The sequence below is a fragment of the Chiloscyllium plagiosum genome, unplaced genomic scaffold, assembly GCF_037043375.1.
Source record: "Chiloscyllium plagiosum isolate Xiang-an unplaced genomic scaffold, Cpla_swu_hap1 HiC_scaffold_16, whole genome shotgun sequence".
In the NCBI taxonomy this organism is placed as follows: Eukaryota; Metazoa; Chordata; class Chondrichthyes; order Orectolobiformes; family Hemiscylliidae; genus Chiloscyllium; species Chiloscyllium plagiosum.
The window spans coordinates 33,944,160-33,965,710 of NW_028270154.1; the positions used below are offsets into that span (position 1 = coordinate 33,944,160).

At 37.9% G+C, this 21,551-nt stretch overlaps 1 long non-coding RNA gene across 3 annotated transcripts in view; it reads right to left on the bottom strand.

Moving 5' to 3' along the window:
- Positions 1–3,986: 3,986 nt before the first annotated feature.
- LOC148147511 (uncharacterized) overlaps positions 3,987–21,551 on the bottom strand; it is a 36,098-nt gene continuing 18,533 nt past the window's right edge. The window contains exons 2-5 of one of the 3 annotated variants that reach the window (XR_015759641.1): positions 19,054–19,201; positions 16,219–16,340; positions 13,427–13,511; positions 3,987–7,327 (exon numbers count right to left, since the gene is read on the bottom strand). This is a non-coding gene — a long non-coding RNA (uncharacterized LOC148147511). Of the gene's footprint in view, positions 7,328–13,296; positions 13,512–16,218; positions 16,341–19,053; positions 19,202–21,551 lie in introns of those variants that run through there. The other 2 variants (XR_015759640.1, XR_015759639.1) reach the window with 2 other exon arrangements.

Sequence of the window (21,551 nt, forward strand, 5' to 3'; positions counted from 1 at the left end):
ATGCTGTAATCAGTAACACCTTCTCTTCTTGCTTTCCTTCCCTGTCAAAATACCTTTTGAGCATATTCACATGACACACTGTGAGATTTCTTCCTGTCTGGAGTCCCTGTCAAATAGTTCATCTCACTCAATTTCCTTTCAATTTAATAAGGTCCACTCAACCTTGCTTTTAAACATTCACCTATTACTGGAAGTAACACTAATACATTACCGTCGATAGCAAAATTGTGAATTTTTGATTTCTTGTCCACTTCCTATTTCACAGGCGACTGTCTGTGTGGAGTTTGCATGTTCTCCCCGTGTCTGCGTGGGTTTCCTCTGGGTGCTCCGGTTTCCTCCCACAGTCCAAGGATGTGCAGGTCAGGTGAATTGGCCATGCTAAATTGCCCGTAGTGTTAGGTAAGGGGTAAATGTAAGGGTCTGGGTGGGTTACGCTTCGGCGGGTCGGTGTGGACTTGTTGGGCCGAAGGGCCTGTTTCCACACTGTAATGTAATGTAAAAAAAAATGTAATTGTATGCTGCCATATTTTTAAATGTTGTCTAGTCAACTCCCCAGCTGTATTTAATCAGTCTCTAAAATTTGACATATAGTTCAAATGCGTGGTCTCTGAATTCTGACTTACTAATTTCTCTTCAATCAATTTTAATGGTCCTCTCACTTCATACCCATAAACTAATTCAAATGGACTGAATTTGGTCGATTCATTTGGTGCATCTATGATCACAAAAAGCACAAACGGAATTCATTTATCCCAATCATCTGGATAGTCTTGCCTATAAGCCCTCAACATGGTCTTTAATATTTAATGGGAGAAAGTGAGGACTGCAGGTGCTGAAGATCAGAGTCGAGAGTGTGTTACTGGAAAAGCACAGCAGGTCAGGCAGCATCCGAGGAGCAGGAGAATCGACGTTTCGGGCATGTGCCCATATGCCCTGATGAATCACATATGCCTGAAATGTCGATTCTCCTGTTCCTCGGGTGCTGCCTAACCTGTTGTGCTTTTCCAGCAACACATTCTCGATTTTAATGTCTGATGCCACCTTTCTAGCACTCCCTGCGATTCTGGATGGTATGCAGTAGATTTGAATTGTTTTAGGCCTAAGCTGTCCATAACTCCCTTGAATAGTTTGGATGTGAAGTTTGACCCTTGATCTGACTGTATCTCTATCGGTAGTCCGTATCTAGTAATTCTTCAACAATCCTTTTAACTGTGATGTTGCTTAATGGGATTGCCTCTGGAAGTCTAGTTGATACATCCATTATTATTAACAAGTACTGATTCCCACTTTTTGTTTGAGATAGGGAACCTACACAATCAATCAAACTCTTGTAAAAGGTTCCTGAAATGCTGGAATAGGTATTAAAGGTGAAGGTTTTATTACTGCCTGTGGTTTTCCAATTATCTGACATGTAAGACAAGTTTGGGAAAATTCAACTATATCCTTCTGTAGTTCAGGCCAGTAAAAATGTCTTTGTATTTTATCCTGTGTTTTCTTCACTCCTAAATAACCTCCAAGTGGTAGCTCATGAGCTAACTCACAATATCTCCCTTCTATACCCCTCTGGCAAAACAATTTGATGAATTTCTGCCCATTTCCCATCTGCCTGAATATGTAATGGTCTCCATTTCCTCATTAAGACATAATTTATAACAACTCAGAGATACATTTAGATGTCTTCTCTGTATATGCCTTTTGATATAACTGCTTTAAGTTTTCGTATTTCTGCTGTAACTCAATTAATTTAGCTGAGCTAAAGATGTCTGTACTGGCATCTATTTGCTTCTGTTTTGTCTCAACAATCTGATCAAACACAGTCTCTACAGCTTCCTTATCTGTACTCTTTGATCTCTCCTGTTTAAACTGGTGACTTTGTGACCTCATTACCACACAATCAGGAAAGATTCCAGGATAAGAGTCCTGCATTGCTTCAGTTGCCTGCATCTCCACAGGCTTTTCAACCACAGTAGACAGTGCTCCTACCAGTGAATTAGTTATATTATTCGCAAGAACAAATTGTATTCCTGGAGCTGAGAGTTTGTCCAGTGCTCCTATCACAAATGTTCCACTCTTTTCTGGACACTCTAACCTCACTTTACATAATTGAGCACTTCTTGTCTCATTGTAAGTTCCAGTTACCAGCACGTTTTCTGGCAATAGTCCTTCAGGAGTACATATCTCCTCATCCTTCAGCATCACAGGCTGACGAACCTGTGTCCCTTAATATTGTAACCTCTCTACCTGCTACTACTGACCTATGTGAATAAACTTTACCTTTGCAGGCATGTTTTCTAAGCAGATCCAGCACTTCCTCCTTAACCAACCTCTGATCAGCTTGTACGCTCTAAAGCAGCTTTCTAGCTTCCACTGTGTTTTCTGTTACCATTCCAACAAAACTCCCAGGCTTGTCCTGTTTTTCTACATCTGGCTTTCCAGTGCTTTACACAGCCCACTGACATTGCGATTTTATGTGGCCTACTTTATTGCAATGAAAACACCAGAGCTTTTAAACTTCTTTATTCCCTTCAACAGTTTCTTTTTCATCCTGTGGTAAATTATCCTTATGATCTTCACTGAGATCGACTTTTCCCTTTCCATGTGAGGATTTCTCTTTGACCCAGTTTCTATCCCTCATGGACAGAAATTGAATCTGGAAGCCAAACCGTGTTTTATGGACCAGCTTATAACCATCAGCCACTTCTGTTGCTAACTTTGCCATTTTAACTCTTTGCTCTTCCACATGAGTTCACACTACTTCAGGCAGTGAATTTTTGAATACCTCTAAAATAATTATCTCTCTAAGAGCATTATAGGTTTGCTCTATTTTTAAAGCTCTTATCCACCTATCAAAATTACTTTGGTTGATCCTTTCAAACTCAATATAGGTTTCACCAGGGTCCCTCATTAGATTCCTGAAATGTTTTCTATAGGTTTCAGGTAGAAGCTCCTCTGCATTTAAAATGGCTTTATTCACCTCATACTCCCCAGATACCTCCTCTGATAATGATGCGAATACCTCACTATCCTTACCTACAAGTTTGGTTTGGATCAACAAAACCCACATGGTCACTGGCCACTGCATTTGTTTAGCCACCTTTTCAAATGAGAGGAAAAAGGCTTCTACATCTTTCTCATCAAATTTAGGCAATGCTTCAATATATTTAAACAGTTTCTCACCAGGCTTTTGACTACCATGGGTTTGCTTATCTGCACTCTTCTCCTCACTAAGATTACCTTCAGCCTTCATCTCCACCCTTTAAAGCTGACTTTCTTTTCTAAGGTCAGTTCTTCCACCTCCAGAAAACTCTTGGTGACTGAAAGAAGCATTGTTATCTCAAGCTATGTTTACCCAACCAAATAAACACCTGGAATGAAAGGCACCAACATCTAACACCCGCTGCCTCCGAGTCCAAACAATTCGAATCCCAAATCCCAATTTAGAACTCCAACCAAATCCTGCAAAGAGTCCCCAATCTGTTATGGACCAGGCCTGACTCCTCAAAACATTTTAAAGCAGGTAGCCCAGACCATAACTTTGCCATTTGTTTCAGGTAAGTGTACAGTGGATATTCCCGGAGTGAATTAGCTGTTCCGACTGCCAAGGTTTAAACAAACAGAATTTATTTACAAAATTATGGAATGAAACACAACAAACTGAAAATAGAATACCTGAATAACTTATCCTATCCAAATACCCAACAGACCATCCTGCCTTAATGGTGCTGTTCTAAAATACTTGCAACAATCCCCATAAACAGACCCCTTAGCACAACGAGGAAAAATGACACAAAAAGCTTACATCTTATGAAGTCAGAAGGGCAGAAGGAAGGAGAGAGAGCTTCCAATTTCAACTATGACCACGACTCAACTAACTCCTGAACTGAACTGACCTGCGCAGCTGGCCACGCCCCCTTGATTATACCAGTGTTTTTTTTAAAAGACTTGAAAGCTTTCTGCCTGAAGCATTATCTGTTAGATCTAAACAAAAAATGGCCTCAATAATCTACTCAAACCCAGCCTAGCTGGAGCCTGGCCAATTACCCTCTCTCTGAAAAAAAACTCAAGGGCACAGTAACTTTGAGAAAGGACCAGCTTTGTGACAGCTGGCATGTGTGTTTCATGTTATATTTCTTTAGTTTTCTAACAGTATATAAGAAAGAAATTCCTTTGTCTTTTATTCAAAGGAACCTTGTAATTCTGACTAGTAATGCATTTCAATTGAAATGCATGTTCAAAAGAATCAACAATATTTGTTGTGAACTACAAAGGGAATTAAAAACAGGTAATAACATCTGCAATAACAACGTGGAGTACAGCAGTACAAGGAGGATACCAGCACTTTCTCAAGGCTAACTGGAGAGGGACAATAAATGTTGTTTTTGCCAGCAATGCCCATATCCCATGAATTAATAAAAATAAATCACTTAAGGCAATTTCAACAGAATGAAACAAACCTTGTCCCTAAAGGCAGGCAGGGGCTGTTCAATTAATTGCGGTCCAATGCAATCTATTGTTTTCCATGACATTGCCACCTATGTAACCATCATAATATTTTATGAACAGACTTTTACAAGCTTTATGCCAGAAACATTCCATCTGTTCCTGACCTTTGAATAAAGCACTAAAAAGCATTTTGGCATTGCTGGCCCATTTGAAAATTAATTCAAAATGATTGTGATTGCATTTGCATACTTAAAGTTTTACCTTCAGCTTCTAAATTTTCCTTTCCCTTCCATTAAATGTGCTCGCAATTTTAAGTGAAAGCTATTTTTAGTAATTTCCAGTTACATTCAGCAGAGATGAATGTTTTATGACGTTATTAATAATTTTGTATTGTTCTTTTTCATTTTAAATACATTGAGCAGAGTGTAAAATTAACCTTCATTGTAGGCTAGGTAGAGTGCAGCCACCAAAAAGGACAGGAGGATGATGTTACAATGGGCGAAGAGAGGTAAATGGCTCTCCTCTTTTTGATTTGGCTCCACGCTTCATTTGATCACAACTGAATTTTTGTATTTCATTCAAGAATGTATTTGCCGACACAGAATACACTTTCCTGTATACTTGTGGATGAGAAGAACTATCTAGATAGGTATTCTTGAGTTAAACAAGTAAGGTGATAGTTTTAGTGCACTGAAACCCACCTGGGGTAAAGGCTTTTGCAACTTATTTACACACATGTAATAAACACCTAAAAACATAAATTACAGGGCAGAGTATTAACTTTAATTAAAGTATAGCTCAATAAAGATAAAAAAATGTAATTAAAAATTAATTGGTTGTAGCCATCTCTCCAAACATTTTTGTCTTCAGTTGGCAGTTTAAGATTGTAGCTTTTGTCTTCTCCTTCTTCTAGAAATGCAGTTGCAGGAACTGAATTCTTCCTTTAAAAGTTCTCTGTTGGCTTCCAGGGTACACTCCAACTCAGCAAAGAGGGTGCTCTGTCTTAAATAGGGTTTTAGAGAGCGAGAGAGAGAGAGAGAAAACAGTAGCTGCCTCTCAAAGGTGCTAGTCAGCCACCTCTAATACAGTTCCTCATTAAATACACTCACAGCTACATTGCTCACATGATTTCTTTCTAACTACCATCAGACATTCAAAAATCTATTGTATATTCCAAGAGGTATATCTGATTCCTCCACATCTACACAAACAAATCTTTTGAAAACCAAGGATTTTTTAACTAAGTTATTGATTTCTGAATGGCTCATTCCTCCATGGTCGAATACTATTGCAATTTTCATCTTGATAAGGCAGGAAGAAAGTAGTTTACCCATTTTCAAAGATTTATTGACTCTGTTAGGTCTACAGAGATCCTGCATTTCTATCCTAACGGAGTGGAATGTGCATTACAAATTCCAGAAGTTACATCTTGCCCTTGTTTCAAGTTAAAACTGTCATTTTTAAAGAAAATCCCAAATTTAAGAACGTCTAGTGAATATTTTTAAATGATATTTGATATAAGCATGTCTTTATAACAGTAACAATTCTGTACCAATTATTTACCACAGCAGAGGCTTTTGTTTGAAGCCAAAAAATAAATGTGAAAAATCATAATGTATACACATTTTATAAATTATTAGCATTTGATTATAAGCATTTTATTCACGTTAAAAGCTTTCGTTATCAGATGTAATAACTGTACCAATTACATTGAAAAATATTCAAATGTCTGTGATGAACAATTGCAAGGCAGACAGACAGCTGTAACATCTGATCAACTTGTAACTACAATTTTGAAGGATTTACAATGTTGCAATATTCAACCACAGTGTTCCTTTTTCATCAGGTGATGGGACATGTAACCTAAAGTTCTAAAAGAAATTCCGTAATTAGCAGCAATTAACAGCTGTAGTTACTCAGGAAACAGGATATGTGTGGTAAAGAAACAAGAGATTAATGGATAGTACTGTATCAGATTATACACTGCTTTCAGGTTTTAATATCCATTTTTAGTCAGGTGAATAGTTGCTGTCTACCACACATAACAATTTTTATCCATAACAGCATAACCAGTGATAACATTATACATATTTTATGAGATCACATTTGTGAATAATATGTACAAATCTCACAGCAGCTACCTCTATGCTCTGATACATATTTGTCTTTTTATTGGTCAAGTTGCTAATTAGTAGTGTGTAGATATTGGGCTAGATTTTTACACAGGGGTGGGCAGAGATGGCCTTGGAGCTGAATTTAGTCAGGAAACTTGAATTAATGAGTTCCCTCAGGCCCTGACTGCTGAACATAACCAACATTTTCTGCTTTTATTTTCTGACAGGTTTACAAGAAGGCCACTCACTCAATTTTCTTGTACTCTTCATATGGCTTTTGGGAGGAGGATAAGAAAACTAGTAGTTTGTTCTCTTTGAACCAAAGCACAACAAAATTGAGGAATGAAATCCTTTCAATTAATGACTTCTGAATAGTCAGTATCAAGCACTAGCACATTTTAGTGAGTTTTGAGAAGATTTGTAGCTCAGGTTGAGGTTCAGGAAGTAGGTTTGCTCACTGAGCTGGAAGATCATTTCTAGATGTTTCGTCACCATACTAGGTTCCATCTTCAGTAGGCCTCCGGGCGAAGCACTGCTGATAATTCTTGCTTGCTATTTACATGTTTGGGTTACATTGGGTTGGTGATGTCATTTCCTGTGGTGATGCCATTTCCTGTTCTTTTTCTCAGGGGTTGGTAGATGGGGTCTAACTCGATGTGTTTGTTGATAGAGTTCCAGTTGGAATGCCATGCTTCTAGGAATTCTTGTGCATGTCTCTGTTTGGCTTGTCTTAGGATGGATGTGTTGTCCCAGTTGAAGTGCTGTCCTTCCTTATCAGTATGTAAGGATACTTGTGAGAGAGGGTCATGTTTAAGATAGTCATCTTGCAAGTTTAAGTTAGAGTAATAATTCCCTGTACATTGTTCAATTTAACATTCCCTTAAAGATGAAATAATTGGAAGTAAACAGACTAGCTGATTGAATGCAGTCACAATGCAGGAACTACAAATTTCACTGGTGCAGTGGGGAAAGGTCTTCTGAGATTTCAATCAAGATTGACTATTGGTTTGAATAGAAGAACCTTGACTAAGCTGGGAAATGTTGATGCTGCCACATGCTTTAACTCATGATTTAAGCCATTACTGCTACATTGACATTGAGATACTAACCTCAGGATGTGGGTATCTGTACATACATTGCGCATGAGGCTGCTTGTACTTTATCACTGAGTACACTTAGCTACGTAGACTCTTCCACTCTTCAAGTACCTGTACTGTAATGTTCCTTTATATCAGGCCATAGTACATTATCAAATACATTATCAAAAAGATCTTGCGTTGTATTTGAAATAGCCTTTTTGCTTGGGGAGTACATTTTAATTTTTGGCTCCTCGGAAGGATGGTGAGCAAATTTCAGGAAGATAAAGTTTGGCACAACAGTGAACTCAAATTTCAGAGAAAACAATTTCTAAGCAATCAATAGATAATCTAAATAAGTGTACAACTAATAAAAAATAGTCATTTAGCACCAAGCAGCAGAGCTAACTAATAAAACATTTGTTGAGAAGGAGCATTCTGATCAATGAAAGGACCAACTCAGCAAATCTTTCAGACAGTGATTACTGAGCTATCTTTCCAGTTCTTCCCTCTGTCTCAACTTAATGACAGCCCTCTGTCATAAATAATTCCACTGATTCACTATCCTCCGAGAGAAGAGATTCCTATCCATCTCAATCTTCAATGTGTGACTCCTTATTCTGACATTATACCCTCTGGTCAAAGACTCTCCCACAAGGGAAACAATGTCTATGAACTCTGCTATGGGGTGTGCCTCTCATTCTTCTAAATTCCGATGAGGACAGGCCCAATCTGCTCAACCTGTCTTGATCAGACAGTCCCTCAATATCCAGTATCAGCCGAGTAAACCTTCTCTGGACTGCCAACATATCTTTCCTTAGATCAGGGAACCAAAACTGTATTCCAACTATGTTTCCTTTAGCAAACAAAACTCTCTACATTGATACTCCATTCCCTTTGAAATAAAAACCAACATTTCATTTACTTTCTCTGTTACTGGTGGAACTTAGATATGAGCCTTTTGTGATTCATTGACAAATTCCTCTTTCTGTAGCTTTCTACAGTCTTTTTCCATCCAAATAATATTCAACTCCTTTATTCTTCCTTCCGAAGTGCATAACCTCACATTTCTGTACATTATATTTGATGGTACTGAGTTTTTGCCCACTCATTTATCCTGTCTGTGTCCCCTTGCAAAATATTTGTGCCACCACTTGCTTTTTCACCCATTTTTGTGGCATCTGCATATTTGGCTTTAGCACATACACTTTCCTCATCCAAGCCAATAACTCACCTGGGTGAGGATGTGAATTTTTCTTTTTGTCAAAGCGTTCGATTCTGTGGTTTTGCCCTCCAGAGTACTGCAGGTCTATGGCTAGGCTTCACAATCTTCCATGGTTATTTTTCCCACCCCTCAGAGTCTTCCCACTCTTTAGCTCCATGATCAATGTCTTCTGAGGCATTTTCCCTGCCTTCAGAATCTAATTTCTTTTTCTAAAAATGTTCTGAGGTCCTGGCTGCCTTTGGAGTCTTCCCTTTTCAGTTGTGTCCCACTGCTTGAACTTCAGTTCCTGGTATTGGCGGTTCACACCCGAGCTTCCATCATGTTTTATCTTTAACCCAATACTGCTTCTTATACATTCAAATACCAGCTTTGGAATATTGTAGATTGTGAGTATCTATATATACACAACCACTGAGGCTGTTTGCATATTATCAGTAAATAAGTCTCTTCAACTCCTTATCTATTGTAATGCTACTTTTTAACATCTATATATTGTAGCTTATCAAATACAGCTCTCTCATGGAATGTTGGCAATTGACTTGTTCATTCTAGACTGGTGTCTTTACTCTTACTGATATCAGAGTCAGACATCAGTTACATCACCATGACTTACCTCAATCACATTAAATGACAGCAGCAGCTCATCAAGATGAGGAAGTTCAATTCTAGTAAATGTGGACTTCCTGAAGGCTCAAGTCAAATGTTTGAATTTGTTAAGCCTGATTGAATTAATAGTAGGTTGGTTAGCCAGACTGAAAACTGTATTGGCAATAGAAAGCAGATGGTAATAATAAATAAGGAAGTCAGAAGAGAAAATTTCTCTCAAAGTAGTACATATATGGAATGACTTTGAGCATTGACATTTGATTCTGACATTTGTACTGATGATCATTTTCTTTAGAAAGGGCTGACTAAATTAGTTGAAAACAAGAGTGTCAATTTTGTGAATAAGTATGGATGAAAATGATCAAATACTTCAAGACTCCTGAGAATTGCTGGATTCAGGAGGAGATGGTAAATAGCTGTCAACTATTCTGTGTACATGATCTGCCCAATTCATATCTCATTGTGAGGCTTGACATGTCAGCTTGGGCGAGCACCTTGGTATCTGATATTTCATCATGCCAACTGATCTTCAGAAGCTCAGAAAGTAGCTCACGTTAAAGTAGCTGAGCTTCTTGGTATGATGTCATAGACAATCCAAGGCTTACATGTGTAGCAAACCTATTGCTACTTTGCCTTTTAGTTTGGTAAGTCAATCTTGTCTCCTCCATTCCCAGACTGATGTTTCTAAGTCTGCCAAAGTCACAATTATTTAGAATTTTTGCATGTTTGTCAAATATACAGACAGTTCAAGTGAGTCTGATGCTTAGATAAGAGAATTTAACTTCATTCAGTCAATAATCTTACAGTACACAAAGAAAACCTTCACTATCATGTACATGCTGGTCTTTAAGTACCTACCTACTTTAATCCCATTTTCTAGAAATTGTCCTGTAACCTTGTATGCTATGATGCTTTAAGTGATTGTCTATATACTTTGTAAATGTTGTGATGGTATCATCCCTCTACCACCCTTTCAAGCAGTGAGTTCCACATACCCACCATCGTTTGATGAAAAGAATTCAATGTTAACACCCTCTAAACCTATTGTGTTTTTCCTTAAATCTATGCCTCCCAATTATTGATCATCTACTGAGAAGAAATAATTTTCCTATTTGTCCTATCTAAGTCCCTCATAATTTATACTCTGCATCACTTCCAACCATTTTTCTAATCACCTCCTTAAAAACTCAATCAAATCTGTCAGATATGATCCCCTCCTGAAAAGGCTACGCCTGACTATCCTTAATTCACCTTTGCCTCTCTAATGGAGATTAATTCTATCCCTCAGAATGTTTTCCAATAATTTACCTATCACTGGTGTTAGATTCACTGCCCTGTGGTTTCCTAGTTTATCCCTACCACCTTTCTTGAATATTGCTACCACATTAGCTGTCCTCCAGTCCTCAGGTTCCCCTCCTGAAGCCAGAGAGGATTTGAAAGTGAATGTCAGAGACCTTGGAAATTTCCCCTTATCTCTCACTGCAATCTGGGGTACATCTCGTCTGGGCTTATAGACTTATCTAACTTAAGCCCTCTCAAACATCTAATACCTCCACCTACTCAAGTACAATTTGTTCAAGTGCTTCACATTCCGCTTCCGTGATTTTTATGCCTACATCATTCTTCCCTCGTGTGAATACGAATGTACTGTACTTGTTAAAACCTCATCCTGCATCTGTACGCTCCACCCACAATTTGTCACTACAGGCTTTAATGGATCCCACTCTTTCCCTGGTTATCTTTTTGCCCTTAATGTACTTTTAAAATGCCTTTAGATTTTCCTTTATTTTAGCCATCAGTACTTTTTTTCTTGCTCCTTTGATTGCTTTCCTTTTATTTTATTTAGGTAATCCCTTGCTTCGAGTCTTTCAGCCCTCAGTATCAATGATAAACTTTCTTATCTTACTTTATCCGATTTTATACATTGTTCTACATGTATGGTCGTTTGGAATTTTTGGTCCCACTCTTTACCTTAATGAGAATATGTTTACCCTTCATTATCACTATTACCTTTGTGAAAGATTCCCACTGCTCTGATGTAGATATTCTGACAAATAGCTGCTCCAAGTACACAACAGCTAGATCCTGACTTATCATATTAAAATGAGTCTTCATCCCAACTCCTCCCATTTATTTTTGGTCTATCTTTGTCCTTTTCTATGATTATCTTAAATCTTAGAGTTGCTATTATTGAAATGCTCCCCCCACTAGCACCTCTACTACTTGCTTGACTTTTTTCCCTAAAGTTAGGTCCAGTTTTACCCAGTCCCTTATAACAATGCATAGAATGCTGAAGAAACTCAGCTGGTCTGGCAGCATCTGTAGAGAGAGATACAGGGTTAACATACAGTATGACTCTTTCTGTAGAATGGTCTACTAGTTGGTTCGTAAAGTTCCCCTCAATACATTGTAAGAATTCAATCCCTTCTGAGCCTTTCTCACTTCATTAATATTAGGGATAATGAAAGTTCCAATATTATTATTGAAATATTTTTATGTTTCTCTGAAATTATGTCTACATATCTGGCCTTCTGTCTCTCCTTGACTGTTCAGGGGTCTTTGGTACACACCCAATAATATAATCGCCCCATTTTTTGTAAGTTCTACCTATATTGCCTCAGTTGAGAGGCGTTCTATGATGTCAGCTCTCCTTATTGCAGTAGTTGATCGCTTGATCTATATTGCATGACACCACCTCTTCTTTTACACTCCTTCATACATGAAGATTTTACACTACAGAATTCTGAGTTCTCAGTCCTGCCTCTCCTTCAACTATTCTTCCTGAAAGCAATTTAAGTGTCCCCTTGTTTCCAGTCTCTCAGCCCTCAGCATCAATCATTTTCTGAAATGTTGATTAAAATCATGAATTCATCTGTCTTACTTACAAAACTCCTTGCATCAAAATAAATGTTATATAATCTTGGCAAGTAGCTTTGTGTCATAACTTGACTATATATATTCTGCCTGCCAGAATGACTTGATTTTTCTCATACATTTGTCTGTGCATCACTACTATTTACCTACACTACATATTGCATTCCCTTGCCAAATAAATTAAACCTCTGCCAATAGCACTCACTACTCTTTAGCCACACATTTACCTGCTATATCCATCTATTTTTATACCCATTAAAATGTGAAATAAGGAATAATCCAAAGATTACAACTTTTGAGGTCTTGTTTTTCAATCTACTACATGTCCCTAAATTATTGCTGCAGGACTTCATCCTTCTTTCTGTCTGTGTCATTGATAGCAATGTGAACTGTGACTTCTTAGTGTTCGCCCTCCCCCTTCTGAATGCCCTGCAGCGAATCAGTGACTTCTTTGACCCTGGCCCCACAAGGCTAACATACAATCTGAGAATCATGTCTGTACCCCATACTATTGAATCTCCTACCACTATAGTTCTTTCTCTCTATCTACTCCTCTCTTGTCCAGGTGGGCTTTGACTGTTCTTCACAGAGGATCTGGTCAATTTTGAATATAGTTAAAGTGCCCTGTCCCACCTTTCAAGAACTGAGCCTTCTTTTGGGCACAATCTCAATCAGTCAAAGATCAGTGATGTGGTCCACGTTGAACTAAACCTTGTCTGCATAACCTTTTCCCTCACATGGTTGTCCGCAGCAACTCTTGTGTTAAAGTCACAAAGAATGATAGACTTCTCTCTCTGGCACTGTAGAAACAAAGAATTGGAGGTCGTCAAAGAAACTTGTGCTAAAATTCATTTTGTCACTTTCGCACTCACTCCAAAAGATGTGTTGCCTAAACCCATTTCCTTGAGCTGACCATCTTTATGAAGATGAGTGCATCTGTAGCTGGTGATATGGACATTGTACCTAGTTCGTTCAGTACCTACAAGAGCATCCCTTCTCTTATGGGTGTCAGTTGTGACTTTATCTGGAAAGCTCTGCATGTTCCACATGCTATTGCAACCATGGTTACCTTTTTTTGGATTGCTTACCATGTTGATGGGATCTCTGCCAACAGTTGCCATCTGGTTAGGAAGATGAAGGAGATCATGTTTATCCATCTCTTCCAGCCCTTTCCTAATATTAAAGCAGTGAACAGGTTAGTCCTACAAGTATTGTTTTGTCTCCCTAGAGAGCTACCTACTCCTATTTCTGCATTGTGAAGCTGTTACCCTGCTCACCGCTGCCACAAGATTTGTGACAAATAGTGAATGTCAGTTGATAGAAAGATGATGAACATGATTGTCTCAAAGTGAGGGAGTATTATACATTGTCAGCCTCCTTCTCTCATTTTGACCTATCTTGGTTGAGTGCATGATAAATCTGTTTTTTTGGAGAGGATGCAGCTGGTGAGCAGGACATCTTCTGTGTCTTGCCAAGCTCATAGCATTCCACAACACCATATGCATCTACCTATTAAATGATTGGACCTTAGATTAGTCTCATTCACTCATGTTCTGCTACAAAACACATTGACACTGACTCAGCCAGTGAACAGCGCTACAATTAAACACTGAATTGAAAAATATAGACACATTCTGCTCCCTGGCATCATCAATCTCATGTGAAATGAAGCTCAATGTGGAGATAACAGGTAATATTGATAGTGCTGCTGTGGCATTTAAAAAGATTCAGGCAATAGCTTGAAAAATCTCCAAATTCACAATTGCTCACATCGAAGAACTTATAACGCCTGCACACTAAATAGATTGCTGCATGGTGCTAAAACTTGGATTATATTGAGAAACAGAAGCTCAGACTAAATTAATTTCATATGCATTACTTGAAAAAAAATCATTTGAATCCATTGGCAAAATAAGTCCAATACCAAAGTGCTGCAGCTTTCTAATACAGAAAATATCATAGCAATTAAGTGACAGACTATGATTCTAGGCCAGTTTGTCACTATAAGTAATGATCACCTTCCAAAGGATACCCAGTTTGGCATAAGTCGTGCAAGTGAGACATTCTTTTGTGCTAGACTGACTTCAACAACTGGGAGCTGCCTGCACATGGCTGAAACATTCGGCACTGGAGCACAGAGATTTCAAAAATGCTGTCTTCAGATTGCCACAGAAAAGCATCATTGCAGATACAAACATCAAGCCAAAGTCTCTGCACCAGCAGATGGTGTCCTATGATACCCCATTGCATTCAACAAAGCATTGCTTAAATTGAACTGTCTGCCTACTTGAAGATTCAAAACAGATGAACAGTAAATTATCAGCAATGATCCAAAGCCAAAAAGGCCTACAGTAAACTGCACTGATCCATTCAATCCCTCAGTAAATTTATTTCAGGCTGATAATTACCATCTCCTTGACTTCATGTCTTGATATTAGGAGAGTTGTTTCTCTTCCTATGTGTGAATATTTTCACTCCTGGGTCAGGGAACTTTCTCATAGATCACTTCCAGATCCTAGACTTTACCACATCTGTGCATCTGAGCAATTCAATCCAGATCCCTTATATGGACCAGAAATGAGCTTGTTGCCTTACTATTGGTGTTGGTGTAGGAGGATGGAACTGATCCTGGAGAGCAAATCTCAAAGCAGACATGATTGGTCTTCCAATTGCTTGCAGGAGAGAAGTTCAGAAGGCCAGCAGTTTCATGGTGCAGACAAGTGGCCCATCCCGACATCTACAGTTCACATTCTCACTTTTAAAACTGCAGCATGTTTCAGAAACTTCAATGTTCAAGGTGCTGGTATGGCAACCAATAGCTTAATTTGCAAAGCCCACCTAGATCTGATCCTGCCTCCCACAAACTGTTGAAGACCCAGCTTCTGAGGTCATAGATTTAAAGTATTTGGCAAAAACAACAGAAGAAAATGTAGAATATTTCCTTCATACAGAGGGCTGTAGAGATGAAAACTGCATGGTCTGAAAGAATGGTATAATCAGTTTCATGGTATCTGTTAAAAGATAATAGATTATATATTTGAAAAGGACTAGTATACAAGGTTAATAGAAGAATATCTGTGGACTGGGACTAAATTAATCAGCACTTTCAAAAACCAGGGAAAGGCTTGCTTTGTTGTTCAACACTTAATAATCATTGATTTGTATCATGCATTCTGCTTAATCATATGAGCATGATAGCGGGGTGATGACATAATGTGGGTTACTCCCCACTTAGAAGATACATCTTGAAATGCTTTTCCAGTGTATTGCTGTCCTTTGTCAGTTGCTATCCAGTCCAGGATACTGAATAAACTGAAAATACTGAACAAATTGTGTCAGTGACAGTCAACCTCATTGTCATCTCAGAATAGGAATTATAAAGAAGTAATCTATCACAAATGTGTCATTTTCCTTGCACCGTGTGAATTAGTCTGTTGCTAATTTTGTCAAAGGGAGGGACAGAATATCATGTCGGCGTAGGTACTTCCACCACACGTAAGATTGGTAGTTTTGGAATTCCTCACATGCATTCACAATTCGTTGAACGCCCTGCTTCATCCCTGACCACGACACAGCTTCACATGCTGCCCTTGGGAATTGATGGTGAGAGGAAATTTTAAAACTCTGAGGCAATGTCTCCGATCTCATTTATCCAGTAGGTGGACAAAGAATATTTCAGGAAGCCTAGATGAACTTGACTATTGACACTGCAATGTGAGTCTGTCAATGCATGGAACTGATTAGCTTTCGACACTTTAAACTTTGAAACTTATAGACATTTCCTTACCCCGAAAATACCTCGCTTACTTCAATTTGTGGTTAACTCTGGCTGTCGTTGCTGTCTGTTTCACAGGTTGGAATCAAATAATCTGGAAATTACCTCTTACCCTGAGCCAATCTTCAAAATTGCTCCAGATCTTTTCTTGGCCTTTGAATCACCCATGGAAAGGCTGATGTTTTAACTCTGAGTCTGAGCTGCTCCCCCATCACCAAAATGATTTCCTAAAATATAAATAGAACTATATGTGTTGTTTGAACTGCTGTAATTCTGTAAATGTATCACTGGATGCTGCCAAACATTAATGATGTTCTGCTATCCATGAGTTTTCCACAAAAGGTTTTTTCTGTCCACCTTAAGCTATGTATCCTGGGCTTTGCATCAGCATGAGTTAAATTCTAATCCTTTTATGATTGTTGCTATATTGTCCTTCATCATTTATAACTGCTCTTTTAAGAATGGCAGACTTTACTTTAAGAAATGCAGGCTCATAGTATCACAACCTGCCTGTAAATGGGGTTCACACTCCCCATTGTCTCGTTAGAGAGAGAGAGAGAGAGAGAAAGAGAGACAACTGGTTGTGGTTTAACCTGACAGTCACCATGTGAGGGGCAAGCTTGAGAAGGTGGAACCTTCAATGTAAACCCAGCTGGTGTGATAGTTAAGCCTGTGCTGTTGATATCACTCTGCATTGCAAACCAATTGTCCAGCTAACTGAGCTAACAGACTCCAAAGAAATGATGATGTCATGGTAGGCATCGTTTTATATTGAGGCCAATTTAAGAAAGAAAATATAACTGACCATAGTCTGGATGCAAATAAGGTACTTTAATGTAGAAAACTACTTGTTACCTATTTCTAAGCTATATTTTCTTCTTGGGAGGTTTGGAATTGAACTTTCAGCAGCATTTAGGCACTTTCTTTTAAAAAATCAGATCTGCAACCCTTTGTGCTTATATTTTTTCAAACAGAGAGGTAAATCTTCAGTATAGACCTGTAGCCAAAGGTTTGTATTGTAACTCAGACTTTGGTTTTATTACTTCAATTAAAGGGCACCTTAGAAATTTTGAGTACTTTGGCAGAGCTTCAATTTTAATCAAAGAAATTAGTTCTGTCTGTTTGCTCATCAATGTACTTTGTATAGTTCTATAGAGCTCTCTGTACTCATAGAAGCTGATGCTGCTGGTTTTCCAAATTCACTAACTTCTAACGCTGTTGTCCATTTGAACTTCAATTAGTTTCCAATTATCTACCATCAAGATATTGAAGTTAATTTTACAGACTCCATTGCTGGTAATCGTTATGCAATTTTACCTCCAGAAAAATATTTTATCAAGTGAGTTAATGCTTATGTTATCGCCCACAACATAAGAAAAGGGGCATGGACATTGAGATATTGAAGAATCAAACAGACATTTATTATAAATAGCTACTATGCTCAAAACTTACATTCACATGAACATAAGTGTCTGGGCTAAGATTAAGCTATACATTACAACAGCGCAGTATGCTTTCAATAGCATATCATGTTTCAAGTGATCCCAGAATAAGATGGTATGAGACCTTTAAATACTCAGACCACATGCTATCTCACACTATATGTATGCAGTTAAAAATCACACAACACCAAGTTATAGTCCAACAGGTTTAATTGGAAGCACACTAGCTTTCAGAGTGCCGCTCCTTCATCAGGCGGTTGTGGATGAAGGAGTGGCATTCCGAAAGCTTGTGTGCTTCCAATTAAACCTGTTGGACTATAACCTGATGTTGTGTGATTTTTAACTTTGCACACACCAGTCCAACACCAGCATCTCCAAATCATTACTACTATATGTATATAGTGTGTCTGCCTCTAATTGTGAGACATAACACAACAGTCATGATGTGCCAAATGGCATCCTTTTTTGCAATAAGGTTTTATGACTTTATGGTTCTGTTTGGAATAGCCTTAGGCATATCAAAATCTTTGTTTCACAATGTCTAATTGAATATTGTGAATTAGTAACATGCATAAAGAAAATATAACCGAAATGGGTCAGTGAGCCTGACCAGTACTGGAATTGGATTGACACACTTATTTGAAGTTACAACATTATTGAACAGAACTGAATGAGTGACTGTCTCTACTGGTATTATTTAAGTTTGCTTATATGTTCAATACTTCTTTCAAACATTACATTCTGTCAACTATTGAATTTACCAAAGCAGCTTTGTCACGTAGTTCAGTAACTCATTAATTGCCTCATGTTATCAAACCATGTTGAAACAAACTCAGATATGGGCAAAAATTTGAAAAATGCTAATCAGAATTCCTTTCATATAGCAGAACCTGACTGCATCTCACAAATCTATTGCCTACTAAAGGACAATGCTGTGGGGAAAGTCAAAAAGTCCCATCATTTTGTAAGTAGGATCAGGTGGAGGTGATTCAGCCCATCGAGACCATTGTTCCACATTCAAGATTCCAACAGGCAATGAAATCATGTTCCCTTTGTTTTACCCATTTGTGGAAGTATGCCTTTTAATTAGTAACTGTTTTTCTCCAGTAAAAAGAAATTAGGTACACAATTACTACGTCAATTTGCTTCCCTATGGATGGAAATCTCCTTGCTGTGGAATAGTTGATAAGTATGAACATTTAAACAATCTGTTTAGAGATTAAATCACTGGGCAGGATTAGGTTTAAAGACTTATTTGTTATATTGCCATCCCAATCTGATTTCTCAACATGGCAAATCCAGGCAAGACAGACTGCTATACATTGGAACCAAAACTCTCGAGGGCAAAGTAAGTGTTGATATTATAGACTCTATGAGCATACACCTAACTGAATGATAATCAGAGAAATTAGCTTGAGTCTCAGAAATACTTAATAGCCAGTGTTCAAATAAGTAGGATGTTCAAATTAGACAGAAATCAAAAATGCACCATATTTACCTCATTAATGATCTTCACAAGGATTCAGCTGTGGCTGCATTTACAACACTTTTGTATCTGAGTTAAATGTTGTGAATTGAGTCCCACTCCAGGATTTGAGTACAAAATTCCAGGCAGGCTCGCTTGAGATACAGAGGCTGAGAGAACGCTGTGTGATCAGAGAATAAGAGGTTCAATAGAAGTCTCATCTCCTTTCATAGATGGACGTGCACTATGTTAAAGAACAACAGGGGATTTATCCATGATGAAGGACTTTTGCCCGAAATGTCGATTCTCCTGCTTCTCAGATGCTGCCTGACCTGCTGTGCTTTTCCAGCACCACTCTAACCTTGAATTATCCATGATGTCCAGGCAAATAAAAAAAAGCTGATCTGGATATGATCACATTACACTGTATAGGAGTGAGCTATTGAAAACTTGACTACTGTATTTTCTACACTTCAGCAGTGAATACACTTCAGAACTACTGAGTTGGTTGTAAAGTGCTTTGAGACACTGACGAAAGACACCACATAGATGCAAGCCTTTATTACAAAGTTAGCCTAACTTGTTTTGTGCCTAGCCAAATGCCCTTGAGATGCAATTCAGTACTTAACTGGTCTGGTAGATAAGTGCTTTGTATTGAATTATTTCTCTCAGTGCTTGGTCAATGCTCACACACAAGTGCTGTCTTTTTTTCAAGTTCTCTATTGAATGCTTTAATATAATTTGCATGAGTTTCCTGTATCATCCTCTATATCATTCATGAACACTGCAGCATCAAGGCTAAATAAATGAAATACATATTAACAGCTATTTTGGGGAATATTATAGAATTGATCATCACATTTAATTATTTTTGTATCTTCAATGTAAAGCAATTTGCGGTGAAGAATTCAACCTCTCATAACTCCATTTCTATACTCTGCAAAACCTGTATATCTTTGGACATATATCATTAAAAAAAAACAGATGTAACCAACTTTTGCTATTTCAAACATATCATGCTCCAGTCTCATTATTTTAATAAATGAATTTAATTTCTCTCTGCCATAATGAGCATCTGTGTATCCATCTGTAATGCATATAAATGTACTTAATTAATATTCATTATTATTACACTGCCTGAAATACAAAAACATCACTTCGGTACTGTCATCATTTTATAGAATGTATTTCTGTCATATGCAAACATGCTTCCTGTACTGCAAAACTATTAAAATCATAATTAATGCCAGAAAATGTGAATGGATGCAAATCGTGCAAAGGAACCAGCAATTGTTTGTTTTTCCCTTCTTTATTATTTCATGGGATGTGGGCATCACTAAAGCCTCTCATATTCCAAATTCTTCATACAGTCTTTAGTCAAAGTCAGACAGAAATTGAAGATTTACTGATATTGCAGAATCTGCCAGTACAGGCAAATTTAGCTAGAATCTTTGATTAAGATAGATGAATCAATGCCTCATTCCCAACCATTAAGTGGAATTGGAAGGCAACATCAAAGTTCAGATTTTTAATGATTAGAGACATTGACTGGGATACACTTAGTGTCAGAGGTCTGAATTGGGCATAATTTGTAAGGAGCGTCCAGGAGAGTTTTCGAGAGCAGTATGTCAATAGTATGACAAGGGAAGGGGCCATATTGGACCCGGTGTTGGGAAATGAGCCAGGCCAGGTGGTAGAAGTTGCAGTGGGGGATTTCTTTCACTTCAAACATTTAAGGATGGACCAGAAAAACTACAGCATCACACTCTGCCAAAAGTGCCTGACATCTTCATACATGCAGTTTATTTTTTCCAATTCAGAGATTCCTTTGCTAAAATTTTGGAAACCAATTTTGTCTGTGAAGTACAGCTCAACAAATTGCAAAGTAATACTTCTGGAGTTTAACACAAACATATTGCTTCTGAATAATCTCAGAACAACATTCTGCTACTGCAGTGTGACAATATTATTCTAATACCCACAAAACCCATACTCAGATCTCAGTGATTGTGTTACGATCCCAGCTAATAGCAATACTGAACAAAACAGATTTCAGGATGAAACCTGAATTGATTTACCATAATTTGGTTACTGAACATATTCACAAAAGGCTGTCAATGTATTTTATTTAAAGAACGTATGTTCTTTTACACAAATCAAAAGAAAAACAAGACAAAGGAAAAGATCTTATCACAAACAATACAAAGATTTAACCCCTTTTCCAAGCAATATCCTTTACAGACATTCAACTCTAGTGAAGCATCCACTCCTATTTTCACTGTTTAGTTTTATATTCAACAGAACAGATTGCAAATGCTCCCCTGCATTTACTGCATATTTACTAGATGTGATTCTCTCCATCTCTTCTCAATTCACAGACTCAGGCTAATTCACTGACTTTTCGCACTGAACTCTGATTAAAAATAAAACTCCAAGACATTTCCAGTTATTTTGACTACATTTAGGCTGCTGAACAGCAGGTCAGCACATGGATTATTTCTTCTGAATTGAACCTGCTTCTAGCCTTTGGT